This window comes from Haliotis cracherodii, unplaced genomic scaffold (assembly GCF_022045235.1).
Source record: "Haliotis cracherodii isolate W230 unplaced genomic scaffold, xgHalCrac1.p SCAF_14, whole genome shotgun sequence".
NCBI lineage: Eukaryota > Metazoa > Mollusca > Gastropoda > Lepetellida > Haliotidae > Haliotis > Haliotis cracherodii.
The window spans coordinates 17193915-17213852 of record NW_027266269.1 but is presented as its reverse complement, the minus strand read 5'-3'; the positions used below and the strand labels follow the sequence as shown (position 1 = coordinate 17213852).

Here is a 19938-nt window from a genome sequence, read left to right as displayed (position 1 = left end):
ATTGGTCAAATTTGAGCATGTGACCTAAGGAAGCCAATCAAATTACAGCTATGATTTACAGCTAAATCTTATTATTCCTAACGTTTTTAGGCAGAAAATCGCGATCTATATTAAAAATATGGAACTTCATGGATGTTTTATGCTAGGTTACGAGCTGTGACAAAGAGTTTTTATGCATATATTTTGGCATTAAACATCGTATCTGAGCTGAGAAATCGAAGCGACGAAATCTGTGGTGTCATTTGACTTGCATTATACCATGTTATACGTGATCGCAAGATGGAAATATTAACTTAGATGTAAGTTTGACATCTTTTAGAAATATTTTTTGCTGATTGTTTCATTACTCAGTAGAATATATTTGAAGATTTGCTTCAAACGTCTTTATTTTGCTCTTTGACATTATTGATGTGGACCCATTGTCGAAGTGAACTGTGTGTCCGAGAATTTTATTTTCAATAACATTGCGGGAAATTGTGGACATTTGTTTAATCTATCGATAAAAAATTATAAATTGAAATGGAATACACATTTCAGATCTTGTGAAATGTGACAGATTTAATAAATGCATAATTTGACAGGTAGGTTTATTAAATTATCTATACTATTTTGACGTGACTACGGCTTGGCCAGTTTCCCGGCCAACAGTGTCCGAGGACTCGAGGCTTCGGCATTGAAAGAGTTTACAAAACTGAATCCCTCAATGCTGCAGTGTGCTATGGGAATATCAATGAAACAGACCATGAGTACGGTAAATGCATTCCATTGCGACTGTGACAGCACTGGCCATCAAGAAAATTGTGTGTCTGAAAATTTGTGTCTACACAAATTGCTATGTGAGCAATAGAATTTAGTTGCCACAAGATATTTTTCAAGGTAGCCATTTGGCGACCTCTGAATTTTAATCAAATTTTAGACAAATTGAAAATATGGGTCGCACTGGCCATCGTTTTAGTCGCAACTTTGAGGCCTGCCTAGGACTTCATGACCACCCTGCTCCCACCTAGGTCTCCATGACAACCACACAGCTCCCACCTTGGTCTTCATGACCACCCTGCTCCATCTAGGTCTTCATAACAACCATCCTGATACACCCAGGTCTTCATGTTCCAGGTGTGTGAGGTTTGTCCTTGAACCTCTCTTTAGGCTGACCCATAAAGATCAGGGGTAGAATAGGTCTACAGCAACCCATGCATGCCGTAAAAGGCGACTATGCTTGTCGTAAGAAGTGACTAATGAGATCAGGTGGTCAGATTCGCTGACTTGGTTGATGCATGTCATTGTATCCCAATTGCGTGGATCGATGCTCATGATGTCAATCACTGCACTGTCTTGTCCAGACTCGATTATTTACAGACCGCCGTTATATAGCTGGTATATTGCTGAGTGCGGCGTTAAACAACAAATGGGAAATGTTGTCAGGTTATGTTGCAGCCACCAGGACCATGCCCTTGGCGCATAAACCAGACATCAGATAGTCTCACACAGACAAGAAACAAACCTAACATAAAGACAGAACCACAACCCACTGAAGCTCACTTGATCATGTGTGAATCCTCGCGAATATTTGCAACATTAACATGACTACGGGACACTTTCACAATATCATAATAGACAAAGAACCTTTGTACATGTCGTAGTCACTGTATTATGTATTTCACATTGAGACATACCAGCTGATGTACTGACATTGCTTGTTACGGTTCAAAATGTCATTTCCACACAGTCAACAAGTTCAGCTGCTGTGGTCATAATATAAATCACATCTGAATTGTGCTCTCACTATATGTGATATGTTGACAGTGTACACAAATTACAATTTAATATCAAGAATAAATGTTGTATGTTATATGTCGTGAAATATCTGCAATACTTGACTCATCATATCCCGGGAATGAAGACCAAACGTAACAGAGTAAACTACCTACACAGCATAACGTAGACATACACTCCCGCCAGATTGAGGCCACAGAGGGTTCTACTTTAACCATGTCTCCCTGGTAGTTGTGCATGAAGGTCACAGATGAGTTAAACATGGTAAACTCCTGGCAAAACTTCAAATACACAAAACAAATGAAACCCATATTACTCAGCTTGGTTTTAGGACTATATCATATTTTGATGACCAGTTCCTAAATAAACTTTTAATTTATTAGAATAAGATTTGTGTCATCTTTTCACACACAAACCAACCCTCTCCCATCCAACTCTCTCCCTTTCACTACATGACCAGTCCCATATTGAAAACTCTGACTTGCACACCATGCCTTGTGACTTACCAACAATAATAACTGCAAGTCACTATGTCCACTGACACAGAAAAGAATGATCCACCCCTGTAGTTAGAATATTATACAAATTTCAGCTTCATAAACATGGTAAACCCAGACATCATATCTCAAAGGAGATTTCCAAAATGCAGTACACCTAGATCATGTAGCTAAAGGGGCATTAGTCCAGTAATTAAAAGGACCAGGTTCAACAAAATTGACGGAAAAGGTTTATTGCTGGATCTTGGTGCCTTGGCACCTATACATTAAAATAAAAAATAGTTTACCAAAATCGGACATGGGGAACCATCCGAAAATAGGTCAAATCCAAGATGGCCGCCAACAAAAGTAATAATAGTCATAAACGTGGAACCAATAACAAAAAAAACATTTATGATGAGTGTATCTATATTAGCTTGCCAGGATAAATGCAAAAGAATGTATATTTAACAATTTTGAAAGGAAAATTCACATAGAAATTTAAAATAATGCTTCAAAATGACGAAAAAGTACATAAATTTGTTAATATCAGTAATTCTTGCAGAACATGAACCGATTTATTATAATGTTGACGTTTTGCATATAAAATCATGCAGTTTATTGTCTTCACGTAAATAATCAAGTTAGAAACAAATATAATTGAAAAAACCCAAAGTATTCCCTTCTTCAAAATGGCGGCCGAGCATACAATATCTTAAAGATAGACCTCAAGAACATAAAGGTATGTATAAGCTATTTTTCTTTTATAGCTAAAATGAAAACTTGTATAATATATAGTTGATTGGCTCTAGAGAGGAATAACTGATGAAAATATGAACAAATATAAATATAAAATTTGAAACAGAGCCTTAAAATTAACATCAACATTTGTTTAAAGGAAAATCAAGGGAGATAATCCAAACTCCGGGAAGCAGTTATTTTTCTCAAATGGTATTAGCTTCTCAGAAACTTTATTAAAAGTTAATTCAGAAGATATAATCAAGACATTTAGCACAAAAATCATTTGCTATAATCGGAAAAGCAACATTTGTATCTGGACACATGTCAACCATATTTCTATCAACTATTACTATTCGCAGGTGACTATTCTCAACTGAAGGTGTCCTATGTAGATCACAGATGGCGACTTGTTTGCTATGTATGGAACCAGTTAACCTGGACAAACCCCAGGATTATGTGAAGTTGATTGCAAAATGCTGCTGTAAATTCGATGCACCAGACATCATATACAACTGTAGCCTGTTGGTACACAGACAGTGTCGAAGTATGCATAAAAATCCAAAGGCAATCAAAGTAGCTGAAACCTTTTGATCATATGTTAAAGCCTTAAATTTTAAAACTCACTGTTTTCTATGTGGTACTTGTACAAACATCCATATAGAAGTGTACTTCAGCCCTGCGATGGCTCTTCAGTTACTCAACATATGTCTGCAACATACTGTGTCAACAGGCAAGATGATTGGACCAAGATGGTACAGTCAAGTATTGTGCCCATATACAATCTACCAGCTGAAGAAGCTATCCATCACCATGCTTGTGATAAGAATTTTCGGAGAGGGACAAGTATACCTGCAGCTTGTATTGAACATGGGGAGGCTCCACCAAAGAAACGGAGACTTGGTCGACCGAAGTGTATGTCCTAGATGACAGCATTTGAGATTGCCATTTATTACTTGGAAGAGAATGATGATGAAACGATTCCTTTGGACAATTTGCATCACATTATGAAGTCAATGAGTGCACTGAGTGATGATCAACTACACACTACTTCTCAGCTGAAAAGGGAATTCATGAATCACTATGGGAACAAGGTATTCATAACAAATCAGGCAACAACCTAACATTGCATCTCTTACGGCATATGAAAATGTTGCAAAGGTGGACAAATCTGACATGGACAGTTTGATTAAAGTTGGAGGAGGATACATTCATACGCAGGTAGAGAGCATGTCGAAACATGTTGATGTGTATCTCGACAATGAGCAGATGGCATTGATTGACACCAATCTTGATTACCTCCCACATGCATTACTCATCCTCCTTCAAACTATCATCAAGAGCTGAGCTGCGTCATTGGGTCAGGCAATAATGCATTCGAAATGTCCCCATCATTTCTGCCTCCTCGACAAGTTTGACAAAGTATCACACTATAACACATATATGGTCATCGTAATTTAGTGGATATGATAAGCCAACTCGGTTTCAGCTCCTCGTAAATTTAGAAAATTCTCGGTGACCACTCATGGTGTTCACCTAATTAGAGACATTGCAGATACATTCGTGCAATACCAGGCTGGTTATATAGATCATGCCAGCAAAAAGTTTGATGGGACTGGCTCAATCCATACTATGAGCGAGATGGTGAGACGGAGGGTACCAAGAGTTAAGGTGGACTTGGATGATGTTAAAAAAATCAACAGTGTCAAACCATTCTCACAAAGAAATCCAAAGGCAGTGCTGGCGAACATTATCTATTCACCAATTGGTGACTTCTGTCTTGATGAAAAGAATAGCAAACTAGATAGTTTGTGGAGTGCGCCACTTCTATGTGTGTTGACCACTGTGTTCCGGTTGCACGCAATTGCTCCATTCTGACATTCCATACCCCAGGAAGAGCTCTGAGATATTGTTGATTATCAACTTGACACCATGTGACGAATCCTGTGTCAGATCAACGCTGGAGTATATTTCAAAATATGCCAGACGACATGGAATCACACCGGTTATTACAATCGACCAGCAACTTTGGTGAATTGCATACATGATCATCGAATCACGGCCAGCTGAGAGCCCCTTGCATCGAATAGCCCTGGTCTTGGGGGGATTCCATACTTAGATGAGTTTTGTGGGTACAGTTGGGAATCTGATGGCTGGATCTGTGTTAAAGGAGATCATCACTCAAGTATATTCAGAGGGTAGTACAGATCAGATGTTGTCCGGCAAATCTGTGTCACAAGCTGTGCGGGCTCATTTCTTGAGGAACCACTTCTGCAATGCTCTTATCGTGTTGATGGTTATTGTGGTGTTTTTTTTACCAAGGATGAGACCCATCAGAGAATAACTGGAGGCCATCTTTCTTCAGACAAGTACAAAGATCACTGACATCTTCATCCTACAGATGATCCTTGATCCTAATCTCAGCCATTCTTTGCTCTTTGTACATGCATTGTCAGGGACCGACACAACATTGAGGCCATATGGCATAGGGATGGTCTCAGGAATATTCAAAGGTTTTCATGGTGACAGGTGGAAACCATGCAGAAATCGAGCAGGCTGGTAATCAGGCACTTGCAATCCTCTGCGGCTGTATGCCTGGCTTGGATTTGAATTCTGAACGTGTGACAAAATTCACTGAGAAGGTATGTATCAAGCTCAAATTACCTACCCCTTCGACACCTTCCACCGACATCAGATGCTGCCAGATTGCCCAGCCAACGAGTCTGACTCCAAGTGCAGACCTGGCTAGGCAACAATATGGATGCGACAGAATGGGGCTGGACGTTTCACAAGAGCAACAAGGGCACTATATTGAAACCAATCACAAGGCACCAAGCTGTCACTCCTAAATTTCTGTTGAAAATAATCAGATACAATTGCACTGGAAAGTGTGATGAAAACACATGCTCATGCAGAATTATTTTGTCTACAATGTACCTCAGCATGTGGACAATGCAAAGGGATGACATTTTCAAATGGACCAAGTCATGACTTCTCTGACATTACTGAATAATCGTCTCTTCATGTCCAATATATGAGTGCGACTGTCTTGAACTTTAGACATTTAAATTGATAGTAAGTTTGACTTGTAAACTGTAGTATTGCAGGGTTATTCCCTCTTTATAAGCCTGTGTTAAGTATTTTGTAGTCCGATATGGAACAATTGCATTTTTTTCACATTTCGGGCAGCCGTAATTTATTTCTGTGTAAGATTTCACTTTAAAATTGTTAAATATATATTCCCCTGTCTTAATCTTATGAAGTTGATTATAAATAGAGTCATCATCCATTTTTAGATTTTGATTGATTCTTTTTTTTTTACTTTTTCGATTTTCGTTTGTATTGATGGCGGCCATCTTGGATTTGACCTATTTTGGGTGTTTCCCCAAGTCAAATTTTGGTAAACTATTTTTTTTTTTAAAGTAGACCTATCAAGGCAGTGAAATGTGTTAAAAAACCTTTTCCGTCAATTTTGTTGAACCTTCATGAAAAATAAACCTTTAATTACCGGACTACATGTAAGGATGAACATCAGATGATCTAAAAATTCAAAACATGCAAAAATTAGGGCAGCAAAAAAGATTGGTAATCAGAATTATAGTCTATTGGAAGAAATATTAACAATTATCAATATGTTACTTTGTTTGTTGTTCAATGCCGCACAGATAGGGGTCTGCAAATAATCAAGGCTGGACCAGATAATCCTGTGATTGACATCATGAGCATCTATCCATGCAATTGGGATACAATGACATGCACCAACCAAGTCAGCGAGTCTGACCCCCCGATCTCGTTAGTCACTTCTTACGACAAGCATAGTTGCCTTTCACGGCAAGCATGGGTTGCTGAAGACCTATTCTACCCCGGATATTCATGGGTCAATTGTTAATATGAAAATTGTGTCATTGATAATATCTTACATAATCTATTGTGATGAAATAAAGTTTAGATTTACCAAAACAGACTTGATATTGTCACTAATGTCATAGATATGCCACCACTCACCAGTGGAGTGAAATATTTTTTTATTTGCATATTTGCTCAGTTACTTCTCCGATTTTTATCAATAACTCATCAATATTTAGTTAACAATTATAATATATTTTCATTATAATATATTAAGAAATGGCGGAGTAAGGTCATTTATGTTTAGCTAGTTGGTTTACAAAACAGACCAACATAATAAAATGAGTTGTTTTTATCGTGTTTATTAACAAATTGACCACCTGACTTTGCCCACAGGTAACAGAGCTGGGGAGGCAGTACCCAGACACATATCTGTCCTCGCGATACCAAGCGAGACAATTGCTCGTGTTTTCAAAATTTACCAACAGACAAAGAACGTCTTGCTCAGCCTAATCTGGATACTATTAGCCTAACAACAGCTTCAGTAGGACCCGGACAAAGTCAGCTGTTCCCAAACAGCAGAGAGGCAGTAGTCAGACACTTCACATGGTTTTTTTAAAATTGCAAAATACATGGAAACAGATTAGAAAGTAATGGAGGCATTGAAACATACAGTTCATCGTGAACATGACCTGTCATAATTGACTGGATATATTTCAGATGCTTACTTTGACGCAGCTGCCTCAGACAGATTCATCAATTGAACAGATGCGGTAAACAATAAATCTGAACAATAATATCACATGTAACTCACAGTAAACTGTTAATCTCATTCTAAATTAATATCATAAAATTAACACAAACTGTTATCTCGATCAACCCTGGCATTCAGCAGACATTTAATATGTTCTTGGATAATATGCCCCTCGGCCAAAATGCAAAGACAATAAAAACAGTCCAGCTATGGACACTGCCTCCAGTTCACGGAGGTCATCATGGGTCATCATCCTCTCGGTGTAAAATGGGGTTATACTGATAATTTTGTTGTCCCTAAACATCAGGCTAAAATAATCAGTAACTGTCTTGTTACATAAACAACCATGGCGCCTGCAATATCTGAAACTACTTGTCATTTCATGACATCATATCTGCGTGTATCCTCTAAATCTGTCATCATGTTCTTAATTGCTTTCCTGTCAGACCTGTTGGCGGGTACAAGGCTCACTTCCTACATGTTATTGTAAACTACATCAGTAGATCTCAAAAATAGGAATGGATTATATAGATTTTTAAAACAATCCGAAAAATTAACATGCACTCTTAAATAATTACACCCAGATTATTAAGAACATTTTTAAAGAAAATCCACTTTAATATATGAATAAGTAGTATGTAGACATCTGAGTATCTGTTATGATATGTATGCAGATAAAGATTTCATTGTTATCTTGCTGTAACAGGATATTGTGTACACAGGTTTTAGGAATATAGTTTTAGCTTTTTATTTCAAGTAGTTTTATATAGTCTTTATTATAGTTGTGGCATAAGATGTATATGTTTAGGTTAAGAGTCCAAGCAGTTGGTCCATTTTATTTTAAGGGTGGACAGGTTAGTCTATTCCTGTTCCTTTGTCACAAACTCTCTAGCTTGTCAATACAATAGCTTTCACCACCCTAGCTGATTAACATTATTTAACTACAGCTTTCTTCCCTATCTTTACACACTTTTTAGTCACTCTGCTTATAACTTTGCACAGACAAGACATGGACTACAAGTAGCTCAGATTTGTTATTTACATTATCTTTTCCTAAAAAGAATTCTAATATATCTATAAATATCTAATCAATAATGTAAAGTATAGTAAACGCTTATCTATTATATCAAATAATCAAGATATCTTCTATTTTATCAGTATAAAGTGATTAACATGCATGTATGTGTGAGAGCATGATTTGATTGGTAGTTTTGAATATAGGGATTGAATTACAAGTTGTTTTTTTCCATAACTTAAAGTAATTGTCGCCATGATTGATAAGTATATATATATTCAAGTATGATAGTTATTTATTTTTCATAGGAATGCCACTCATGATGTGGGTTATAATAGACACATCCCGGTGTCACCCATCCTTTAATTATCACTCACTTATGTATGAATTCATATGTATTATCTATGTGTTATAATGAAACACAACGTGGCAGCATTTTATATACATTCCTACTCTTGGTATTAATTGGTATATATATCAATGATGCCGTATGGCTACTGGTATTCTTCTAACTATATAGGGTGTAACCCATATATATTCAGTTATGATAAGACACAATTAATATATGTATTACTGATTTGAAAGTCCTGCAAATTGAATATGATAACAGTTATCTACAATGAACTAGTGATATGTAACTGTATGTGTTACATGAATGGATTAATGTGACTGCTTAAAGAATGATATAATCAATATGCAGTCGTATCTTTGAATGTTATAGTATGTATTGTATATCATGTTATATATTTGTTACAGGGTGATTGATTGATTGACTGACTCAACAAATAAATTGATTTAATAAATGTCACCTCAATACACAACCACAGCTTAAATATTGTTTTAGTTTCCATGGCAACAAGTTTCACATATTTATTCATGACAAGTATTTACCATTGTGGGGGATATTGATGACTTTGTCTTCTTCTTTAAAAAAATTCTGTGTACTCCCTTACAACTGTTTTTCATCAAGGTAGTATCCAGACACAGCTTTAATACATGTAGTACTAGTTAGTGTTTTTCAGGGATTGTCTTTCGTGGAATGCTGTTACATTCACTTAAAGTCCTATCATACACCAAAGGTCGTCTAAAATGAGTCGTGTGGAATACACTAGCTTAAAACCTGAAATAATATTGCTTAGCAATAATGTAAGAAGGGTGGATCCTGGACGGTTTATATATAGAAAGTTATCTCTTGCAGACATATGTTTTAATGGTCTTTGCAGGAAGAGGATTATGCAGGCCTGTTAATTTTGGATATTATTGGTTTACCTAATTACATGTAGCTATAAATAAATTTTTGGTGAGTGTCTGGCTACTGCCACTGGACAGGTACTGCCGCTGCCACTCTATAATTGTAAACCACACTTTTTTTCAAAAACATAGAAAATAGGTCCCAGCATGCTTATGGGCCAAATTGACATTTTCAGTATGGATGCTGAAGCAGCCATGTTTGAAGCGAGATAGGAATCCTGTGAGCACTGCTGCTAGGATTATCTAGTGTTTCAGCTTCATGGGATATGTCAAACAAGATACAACAGATGTATGACAGGACAGGGGATGGACAATGCTTCACAACAGTTAACATGTGCTATAACAAAGAGACACCATTAGTCATTGTTAATATGGTTGCTATATGGCTCATATTGACAGTCTATAATGGTCACAGGATAACAGGCAGATAACTGTTTTGAACATTGCTGTCAGTGTAGCAAAATTAATTTTCAAGGTTTCTTCCAATCTCCTTAAAATCATATCTAAGTTCTCGCTGCCACAAAACAAAGATCTAAGGACATCCCATTACGGGTCACTTCAAAACGCCCTTTCGCGAACTTTGACTGACCACTGAAATGACAAACAAGAAGTCGACATCAGCCAATTAGAAAGCAGCTTTCGTTTCAACCTGACGATTTCACAGTTCTCGATTAAAATTGATTAAAATTTTTGGGCCATAACTGTTGTTTGGAATTCCCCTCGTTAACATTTTCAAGGTTGCATGATTAGAAAACACATTCCAACTGTCACTTTCATGATCTGGTAAGCAACGCTTTGATTGGTCGGATGAAAGGTCGTTATGATGTAACCTGTAATGGGATGTCCTCAGATCATTGTTTACAATAGCGAGAACTAAGATCAGATTTCAATGAGATAGGGTTTCTTCCAAACAAAATTTAGTTGCATTGATACATTACATGTATTTGGGTAACATTTATCAACCCCTTTTATCTGTAAAACATAAGATAAAATAGCTGAAGCATAATTATAAAATACCTATATTTGTCCACAAAAGGGCAGCATAGTGGCTAAAGCTTTGATTCTCCATATGGGTGCAATGTGTAAAAAACATTCCTGATGCACCACAGATGTCAAATGGAACCAGCACACAAAAATATAACATACGAGGGGTTGTTTATTAAAGATTTCCCCTAAACCACTTAGGGTTATCATATTTGGTTGAAATTTCACATGTGTAATGATACATGTATCTATGGGTTATGTCTGAATTTGCAGCACCGAACTATTAATCTTAACACTTTTACAGGTGTTATGATCGAGTAGGTAGTGACAATGGAGCCAGTAGAATACCGAGCAGTGATTAGGTTTTTATATTTGAAAGGTTGCACACCAAAAGAAACTTTCGATGAAATGAAAGCAACTTATGGGGAAGATGCCCCATCATATGATGTTGTTAAACACTGGCATCGCCAGTTCAAGTGTGGTCGGACATCTGTGGAAACAACTGCTATTCCTGGTCGCCCCCATTCAGCCATTGATGAGGACACTATCCATCAAGTGGAGACCGCCATTTTGGCAGACCGACGTATAACTGTTCGTCAGTTAGCACAAGATGTCATGATCTTCCATGACAATTTGAACATGCATAAGATGTCTGCACGATGGATTCCCAGGTTGCTCACACCTTTCCAAAAGCAGGAACGAGTCAATTGCTCAAAGGAGACTGAGACTAAAGTTCAGTCGATGCAATGGAAGCATGTGGGGTCACCACCCCCAAAGAAGGTACGTGTCCAACCCTCTGCAGGCAAGGTCATGCTCACAGTGTTTTGGGACCAGCACGGAGTAGTGATGATGGATTTCTTGGCAAAGGGTACCACAATTACAGGAGCTTATCATGCTTCACTGCTGCGGAAATTGTGGGACGCTATCAAGCTTAAAAGGTGTGGCATGCTGACCAAGGGTGTCCGTCACCTGCCAGACAATGCTCCAGTACACACTCTCATGTTGCCCAGACAGAAGCGCGGTCCTGTGGCTATGAAATCCTTCCACATCCTCCTTACTCTCCTGACCTTGCACCATCTGACTTCCACCTCTTTCCAACCATGAAGTCATTTTTGAAGGGAAAACTTTTCACAGATGAAACACTGATTTCTGAAGTCAAGTCCTGGTTTGAGACGCAAAATGAGGGCTTTTACAAGCAAGGTCTCCATAGTTGCATAAAACAATGGGAGAAGTGCGTAACTCTTCGTGGTTCCTATCTGGAGAAAGACTAATACCTATGCCAAGTTTCAATCCACTAGGTCCATCGGAAGTGGGGTCAGGGGAAACCCTTAATGAACATCCCACGTATTTTGTGTGTCAATATAAGTGTTGTGATAATGTTTGCAAAGTAGTAATTATGATCATGATTAATCTGCATTGTGGGTAAATGTTTTTCAATTAGTCAATGAAATCATGCAAATTAGTACAGGAATGAAAATTATTGGAGTACCTCCAGAATTCAGCACTGCAACTTCTCATCTTAATGATCTTTAACATGGATCATAGTACTGGGGAAGGCATATGCATGGCTACTGATGCCGTGAGGGTGAGTGGACTTTGGAGTCATATCTGAGCAATGTAGCTGCAGTAGACATCTTGCTCTATTGCTGTTATTGTGTACAGAAAATATACAGCTAAAATTTGAATCATTAGTTCCCAAATATAATCCTTTTAGCTGCATGAATTACCGTATTTGACGTAACAAGCGCCCCGCTCTAATAAGCGCCCATGGCGGAATTTGCAAATATATTGGAAAGTGAACAATCCCCATTAGCACCCCTTCCGATTGATCAATGTTCACAAGACTTATTTAGTCACGTACAATACGCACTCGTGTTATATGCACCCTTAATTATGGGCAATTAAATTGTAGAAAAATATAAGTCGTACATAAACATTTCAGGCTGTCAATATAAACCACAAAATGTATCTTTCAACTCTGTTTTTTTTCACCAAAATAATATTCTAATAAGAGCCCCATATTTCTAATTTTGAGAGCTCCCTGGGCGCTTATTACACCAAATATAGTAAGTTGAAACAAAATATGATGAAAATAAAAACATCTCAACATTGCCAGGTTTGTTCAGTGACATTGGCATTACATGTAGCAATGATAGATCACTGAAAGGAGCCACTTGAAGACCCCAGCAACCCTGTTGCCATGCTGACATTACAAGTACCATGGTGTACCTTGCAACAAAATTTCACAAATGGTATCATAGGGTATAGCAACATATGTGGTTCTGAATTCTAAAGGTAGGCCAAGTTATGTTTTAACACCATCAATTGCAAATGGAGAACTACAATTTGAGAACAAACAAGTATGTCAGAATTTAAGGATTAATGTAAACATGGAGATTGTGTCCTTACCATGATCCTCATGAAAACCGAGACATCTAATGGGCCTCAGATATAAAAAACCTGAGCTCCACTATTATGAAACATGTTAATTTATAACAATGTAAACTAACTTATAGCCAGTGACATTAAATGCATTTTTTAGAAGAACCCTTTCACATGAAAACATAATCTCCAATGTAAACTACAGGAGTTACTGAAATACATCAATAGAGATTTAATCAGTAATACAAATTTACATTTTTTGTGCAAGTTTTTCAGGCTGTTTCTGCATTTTCAGGCTATAGTACTCTCCTTAAAGATATCTTTTCACCAATGCATAAATGGGATAGTTGGAAAAATCAACATAAAACAATAAGTGTACATGATTACTCATTGTAAACAAGATTACATGTTTGTTAAATATCAGGCCTGTGTAAGGGATCTTGTCTGAATTTCGGGCTGCTAAAAGACCTGTGCAAAATATGGAAATTCAGTATGAATCAGATTATGGTTTCAAGTCATCTAATCATAACCTTTCAACAAGCAAAAATGGCTGCACACACCAACTCAATGATTCTGAATTCAGGTCAAATCATGCATATGAACACCTGTGTAGTGTACGTGTTTGACGGGAACTTATGGATAGGTCGGTCTCCCCATTCATCATCATGCCTTGACATCCGTGACCAAACAATCAGACGAAGTCCCACTAACTTTCTTTCCGTGATTGGACCTTGTACCAAGCACACGCTAGGCCTGGAGCCTAGTCTTATAGATCAACGTCTGCATTTCACTTGTTCAAAACACGTAAATTCCAGCAAGAGCTGCATTAAATCCACGTCATCAGATGCATTTAACAGTTCATTACAACACCTGTTTTGCAAGTTTAGACCGCCGACCAATATAAGTGTTTCATTTGATAAGTTTACTCTTGTTATAAGTCGACTTACCTATATATCACTATCAGCCTAGGCTACATATTCAGCCGATATTTACTATTCTCGGCGTAACTTCTTTCTTATTTCGTCCTAAAGTGAAAAAAAGATATCCTACGTAATCATATACCTAGCTAATAAAAATAAGCATAGGACATTACTTTTTGGATTGTATCTTCGATGCCTTCAGTGAATCCAAGCCTGGAGGTCGTAGATATCAAATCTCCGTATAGTCACCTCTTGCAGCCATAAACAAACACGAGTAATTGATAGTTACCTCCCTTGGTTAACATAAAATATCGCAATGTGGAAATGAAACGTAAAAGGTTATTGTAGATGTATGACAACTTTTTAAGAAAGCGCAACCATTATTAAATAAGACAATTGCGAATTATTGATAAACGTACTTTTTTGGTCAATTGTATTTCAATTAAGAGGTTTTAAACATAAAATAGACACCATTATTTATTTTTATTCCAAAGTGCTGACAGGAATATAACAAAAATGTTTTTTTTCGGCAATTATTTATTACAGTGTACAGGTGCACGTTTTATGTTTACAACAGACATGTATCTAGCCACTTTCATGCGGCCCTTGAGTACCGTTTCACTTGGAGCTAATGAACAGGTTGACGTCAGAGTCGAGAACACATACAGCGTTTGGTACAGAGTCACTTCAGGCACGATAGCGCCAGGTGTTTGGTACAGAGTCACTTCAGAGTAGATTGCAAGCTTATTGCGGCGCCTTAGTCGACCACCTCACCATGTTGCCCTATCTGCAAGTCCTATCATACACTTATGGCTAGGAATTCAAGCGCGAATATATGTTTACCTACCTGTGTGGTTCTCCTAACCCTGTATCCTAGCAATGTTCTGTAGCGTCCCTGCGACCACGGGTAATGTATTTAAATGTAGTTATTGTATTTGAGGCAATCAGATCTAACATCTGTCGCTACTAAATGTGCGCATGACAAATACAAGGGTCCACGTGTGGCGTTCCTTCAATTAATGTACAGATGGAAAACGAGAGGTGCATGGGGATGGTGTGGAATCATATGACATGATAAGTACATGGCAGTTTCGGGCACAATGCTGTGTTAATGTGTGGAAGTATATTTCCTCTCGTTTCTTTGTTCCACTTTAGTGGTAGTAGAATGTGAACTATGTTTGATTAGTGTTTTACAGTTGTTCATGTAAGTAGACAAAGTATGATAAAGGACCAGGGCCCACTGACATCGCCAAATGCAAGAAACGATCCACCCGTTTGAAACCTTTAAGAATATGAGCAGGAGTGCCCATACGACCAAGATGTTCGGCATACAACACCACATGCAGAGGTAAGGCCCTAGTAGTAGACAAGGCTCATTTAATCGGGTTTCAGAAAAAAGCATCATCGCATTCCATCGTTAGTCTTCCCCATGAAGATAATCAGTTCCTCTTGTCGTCACAAATGTCAGTAGTCTTGTGCTTGATCGTGTTATAATCTAGCAAGAGTGTGTTCCCTGTCGGCCTACATCCCATGTCGCCAACAGTCTTAAAACACGTCGGGGTCTAGTGGTTGTAGTCGCCACGTAGTAACCTTTTATACAAATGAACTGGACCAGGTATAGACAGATTATATATTTTAATAACATATATAGAATAACAACAATTGGTGTGTGAAACACATATTATCATATAGTCTGGGGATATAGTCTTTCTTTTCTTGAGTTTATCAAAACATTTGGATTTAGAGTTCAGTTTGATATAGTCCTCATTTGCTTGTTTCAATGTTCAGTTCAATTCCCCTTAAAAGGGCGACTAGCAGCCTCCTGGAACTCAAGTGGGGTTTTCAGTCCGCAGTGGAGGTTTTCCTTAGTCGCATGATGTATTGGTCCTGTTCACTGAGTTGATAGAGGCTGAGAGTAATGTGACATTATGATCCATCCGCAGCCACTTGGCTCTGTCTGCAGCCTCAACCTATTTTTATTTGCATCGGGAACTCCTAGATGCTGTTTTATTTTTCAGACGTCCATGAAAGTCTTTAAGTTAGTTGTTGGTCCGAGGACCAACAATGAGATGATGGTTCCAGATCCGAGCAGGGAAGCGGGCGTGTTAGTCTACCATAGTGGTTGTCAGCTTCGACGTCCGTCTAAATGCAGTCTGGGGTTGGCTGTACACCGACTGTTCACGGAGGGACATCTTCCAAGAGATGAACAGGCGCACATGGCTGGTTCTGGATTTGTTGGGCAACAGTCAGTAGCAAACATGATGTGGCCACGCAACACGTTAATGAAGCACGCCGTTCTTGCTCTGTGTCCATGGACCTTCCCAATGTGCATCCGAGAGAATCTGCTGTAGTGACAGTGTCTTTCTGTGGTATAGTCCAGACTTGATACTGGTGAAGGAACCCACAATAGCAACAAATATTGTCTTCATTAAGAACTTTCATAACTTACAAAACATGTGAGTAGTGTAAGCGTGCTCTTTGGCCGCCAAGCCAGCGGGAGTCATCTTCCCCTACCGAAAGTGGTTTCTCTCCCTCTAGTGGAAGAGGGCGCAACGTCCGGTTCCAGGAGGCGTGCGCCTTAAAGATGCCGGCACGTCCGGTTCCGGGAAGGCGTGCGCCTTCAAGATCACGGCACGTTCGGTTCCGGGAAGGCGTGCGCCACCAAGATGGCGAGGAGGAGGAGAATATAAAAAGCGCACGTAAAATCCTCAACTTAAGTAAGGATATCATTGGCATCAGGGTTGGCAAGCAGAGTGATGAAAAGCAATGATGAAAGTGTTTTTTCGGGAGAGTTGGATGGCCCTGAAAAGGGCCGTTTGAAGAAGAAAAACTACCAACACTGGAACGGGAACGGGAACGGAAACTGGAACTTCATCCTGGGGGAAAGCTTCCTCGTTCGTGCTCCTCTGATTTGCATTCTCGCACAGATAGTGCCAGAAAGTAGTAGTCTCCACGTTCTTCTTGTGTCTCACCATTCCGGTCATCTTGAGGTAGACACACTGGGGATCCAAGGATCGTCGTGGGGCGCCCATCTTCTCAGCCGCACGCCGCATTGAAAGCAGCACACGCTATCGGTAAGCACACATGGGCCATCTCTTCAGCGGTCTGACCCATCTGCATCCGCCACGCCTCAAACGAGACTAGTCTTCTATCAAAAGTTTGATGGGGTGTCGTCGGCGGCTTACTGGGCTCACAAGCATCCGTACCATCAGTCACTGCCATTCTCGATGCGATGATTTTTGTGAAACTGAATCCTCTCGATGTATGTATGTGGTTCGAGCTGTGGAAGGCACGCGTCGGCTGGCGAGCTTGTGTGGTGACTGGTCCCGTTGCTTTCTATTGGCGATGCCTTTCCAGGAGCCTCCTGGCTAGGCTATGTTCTTCTAGAGAGAGACCTTGGTAGAGGTCGAGGTGTGCTTGGTGCTGTTACAGGATGAGGTCTGCTTACCGGTTAAGTTCAAGACGGAGGTCTACTTCAACTTCTGGTTCCTGGACCAGGTCGGTCTGGACTTGGCTGTTGTTGAGGGTGGGGCTTGGTGCTGTAGCGGTCAGGGTCTACGTAGACTTGGCGTTGGGGTCGGGCGTGGGGGAGTGTCGGGAGAGGAGATCCCTCTCCTCTTCCTCTTCTTCTTTCCATGCCCTGTGGCCTCCTGCGAGCGGAAAGGCTCCTCCCCTCTGAATTCGAGGGGAGCAAGGTCTTTTGCTGCGGCGGAGGGCTGTGGGGTCGGGGGAAGGGTCCCCTTAATCTCCATGGTGGAGACTGGTGGGGACTGCTTCCTCCTGGGCGACCTGACTTTCATGACCAGGCGTGGTGTAGAAGGGGTCGGGGTCGGGGTCGGGGTCGGGGTCGGGGTTTGTTTCTCATTCTTCTTGGACTTGGCCGGAGCCTTGTCCAGAGGCTTCTATTTCTGTTTAGGTCTCTGCACGCTGATGGGTCCAAAACGCAGCGCCGATTGGACCGTTCCGGTGCCTGGTCTGAGCTTAGGTGCAAACGTGGTGTCACTCGTGACTACAAACATACGTTTAGACAGACATTCGCGGTGTCGCTCGCCAATTCATGCATAGGTGTTGTCACTCGTGTATACATGCAAACGTGTTGTCACTCGTGACTACAAACATACGTTTAGATAGACATACGTGGTGTTTTACTCGTGTAAACGGGAGGCCCAGTCGTCTAAAGCGCCGCGATGCGCTGTGCAGAGTTGCGTCCCTTGGACACGCCAGAAACCTATGATCGTAGGTTCGAATCCCGGTTCGCCCCGATTATGTTTCTAGGTTTGTCAGCACCATTCCCGTGCTCGTGGGTTTTACCGAAGTGGTAAACGTCGGATACCTGCGTCACTTCGGGCTTTCCTCCCATATAAAAGCTGACACGCCGTGATATAACTGGAATACTGTTAAAAGCGGCGTTAAACCCAACTCACTCACTCGCACCTCCTCCTAGGAATGATGACGTCGCCGGCGCTTTAAAGGGGGATTTCTTGAGGGGCTTCTGTTGTTTTTTCTTTTGCCTCAGCTTGCTGTAACATCCGCATGGAGATGTGTTATGTGTTCTTTTAGGGTACGGACATTGTTATGTATGTCTTCTATAAGATGGAGCACTTGTGTCAGTTGTGTCGACATTGACGGCGCTGCTGGAGTCTTCTTGTGGGGTTCTGGGCAATCTGCAGCGAAATGGCCAACGGCTTGACTGTTGTAGCATGGACCATGTGCTTGACCTTGACTGTTTGTCTTCGTCTCCGTACAGACATAGTGGCGGTGACCTTGAGTGTGACACTCGGTACATGTCACTTCAGGACAGTACCATCTTCCCGAGGCAAGAGAGTTAACTGACGACAAAAATCCAGTTTCCACCCTTGCCGAACTAGACTGGTATTATGTCGTTACATTTTGGCTGGACTAACGAGTCTATGCATAGTCCAATCAAAATCGCGCACCGAAATCAAGTTCGTGAACAGTCGTGCAGATTTCGGTCGATTGCAGGATTTGCAAAGCATATGCACAGCCAACTCGTTGTCAGCAAATATTTTCCAAATCTTTTCATGTTTTTAATCAAGGTGCTCACGTGTTTTGATGTGCATTTCGCGATGTAAGACCCGTTTTATCACAATATAGATCTTGATTATCGCTCAGATCGTCCTGACTGGGCGCCACCATTTTGTGTGAAGCAAACGTCAAGTGATACGAGAGGTGGAATCTGATTGGTCCATAGGAGAGGCTCAGGGGGGGGAACATAACTAGTAACAGCCACTGCCCAGTAATTCCAGCCTAGTTCGGCAAGGGTGGAAACTGGACTTTTAAAGTCAGTTAACTCTCTTGCCTGGGGAAGATGGGACAGTACAGGTAACTGTGACTGTCGGTCTGACACTTCAGACAGTTGTATCGAGACGACATGATGTTGCTTCTTGGACAGCAGCAGAAAAGTGATGACAAGCGAACGTCTGTGGTATTTAAGGAACTGAAACCCTGCTTCCTGATTGGATAAAACCCCAAGCTTCTCATTGGTGAAGAACCCGACCTTCTCATTGGTTGGTTTCTGGCCCACACACAACCCAGTTTGGCACAGACGTTGTGTTTCTTTTCCACAGGAAAAGGCCTGTTCCATGGGAGAGAAAGCACAACCACTGTTCGACCAGAGTCTCGCACAGGGTGTGTGCGGGCCTCTGATTGGTCGAAAACCCTAGCTTCTCATTGGTTGCATTTGTTTTCGTTCCACTAATCTGACCGTTGTTGATTTCTTCCATGGCTTCACGGATTGAAGTGAACAGTGCACGGCACTCTCTCCGAACACGCATGTCC

At 40.2% G+C, this 19938-nt stretch overlaps 1 protein-coding gene across 2 annotated transcripts in view; it reads right to left on the bottom strand.

The window, feature by feature from the left end:
- Positions 1-14389, bottom strand: part of LOC139461039 (mitochondrial coenzyme A transporter SLC25A42-like) — a 36810-nt gene extending 22421 nt beyond the window's left edge. For both annotated transcript variants that reach the window (XM_071242539.1, XM_071242538.1), the window contains exon 1: positions 14313-14389. The gene's annotated coding sequence lies outside the window, so the exon portion shown is untranslated. The remainder of the gene's footprint in view (positions 1-14312) is intronic.
- Positions 14390-19938: the final 5549 nt, after the last annotated feature.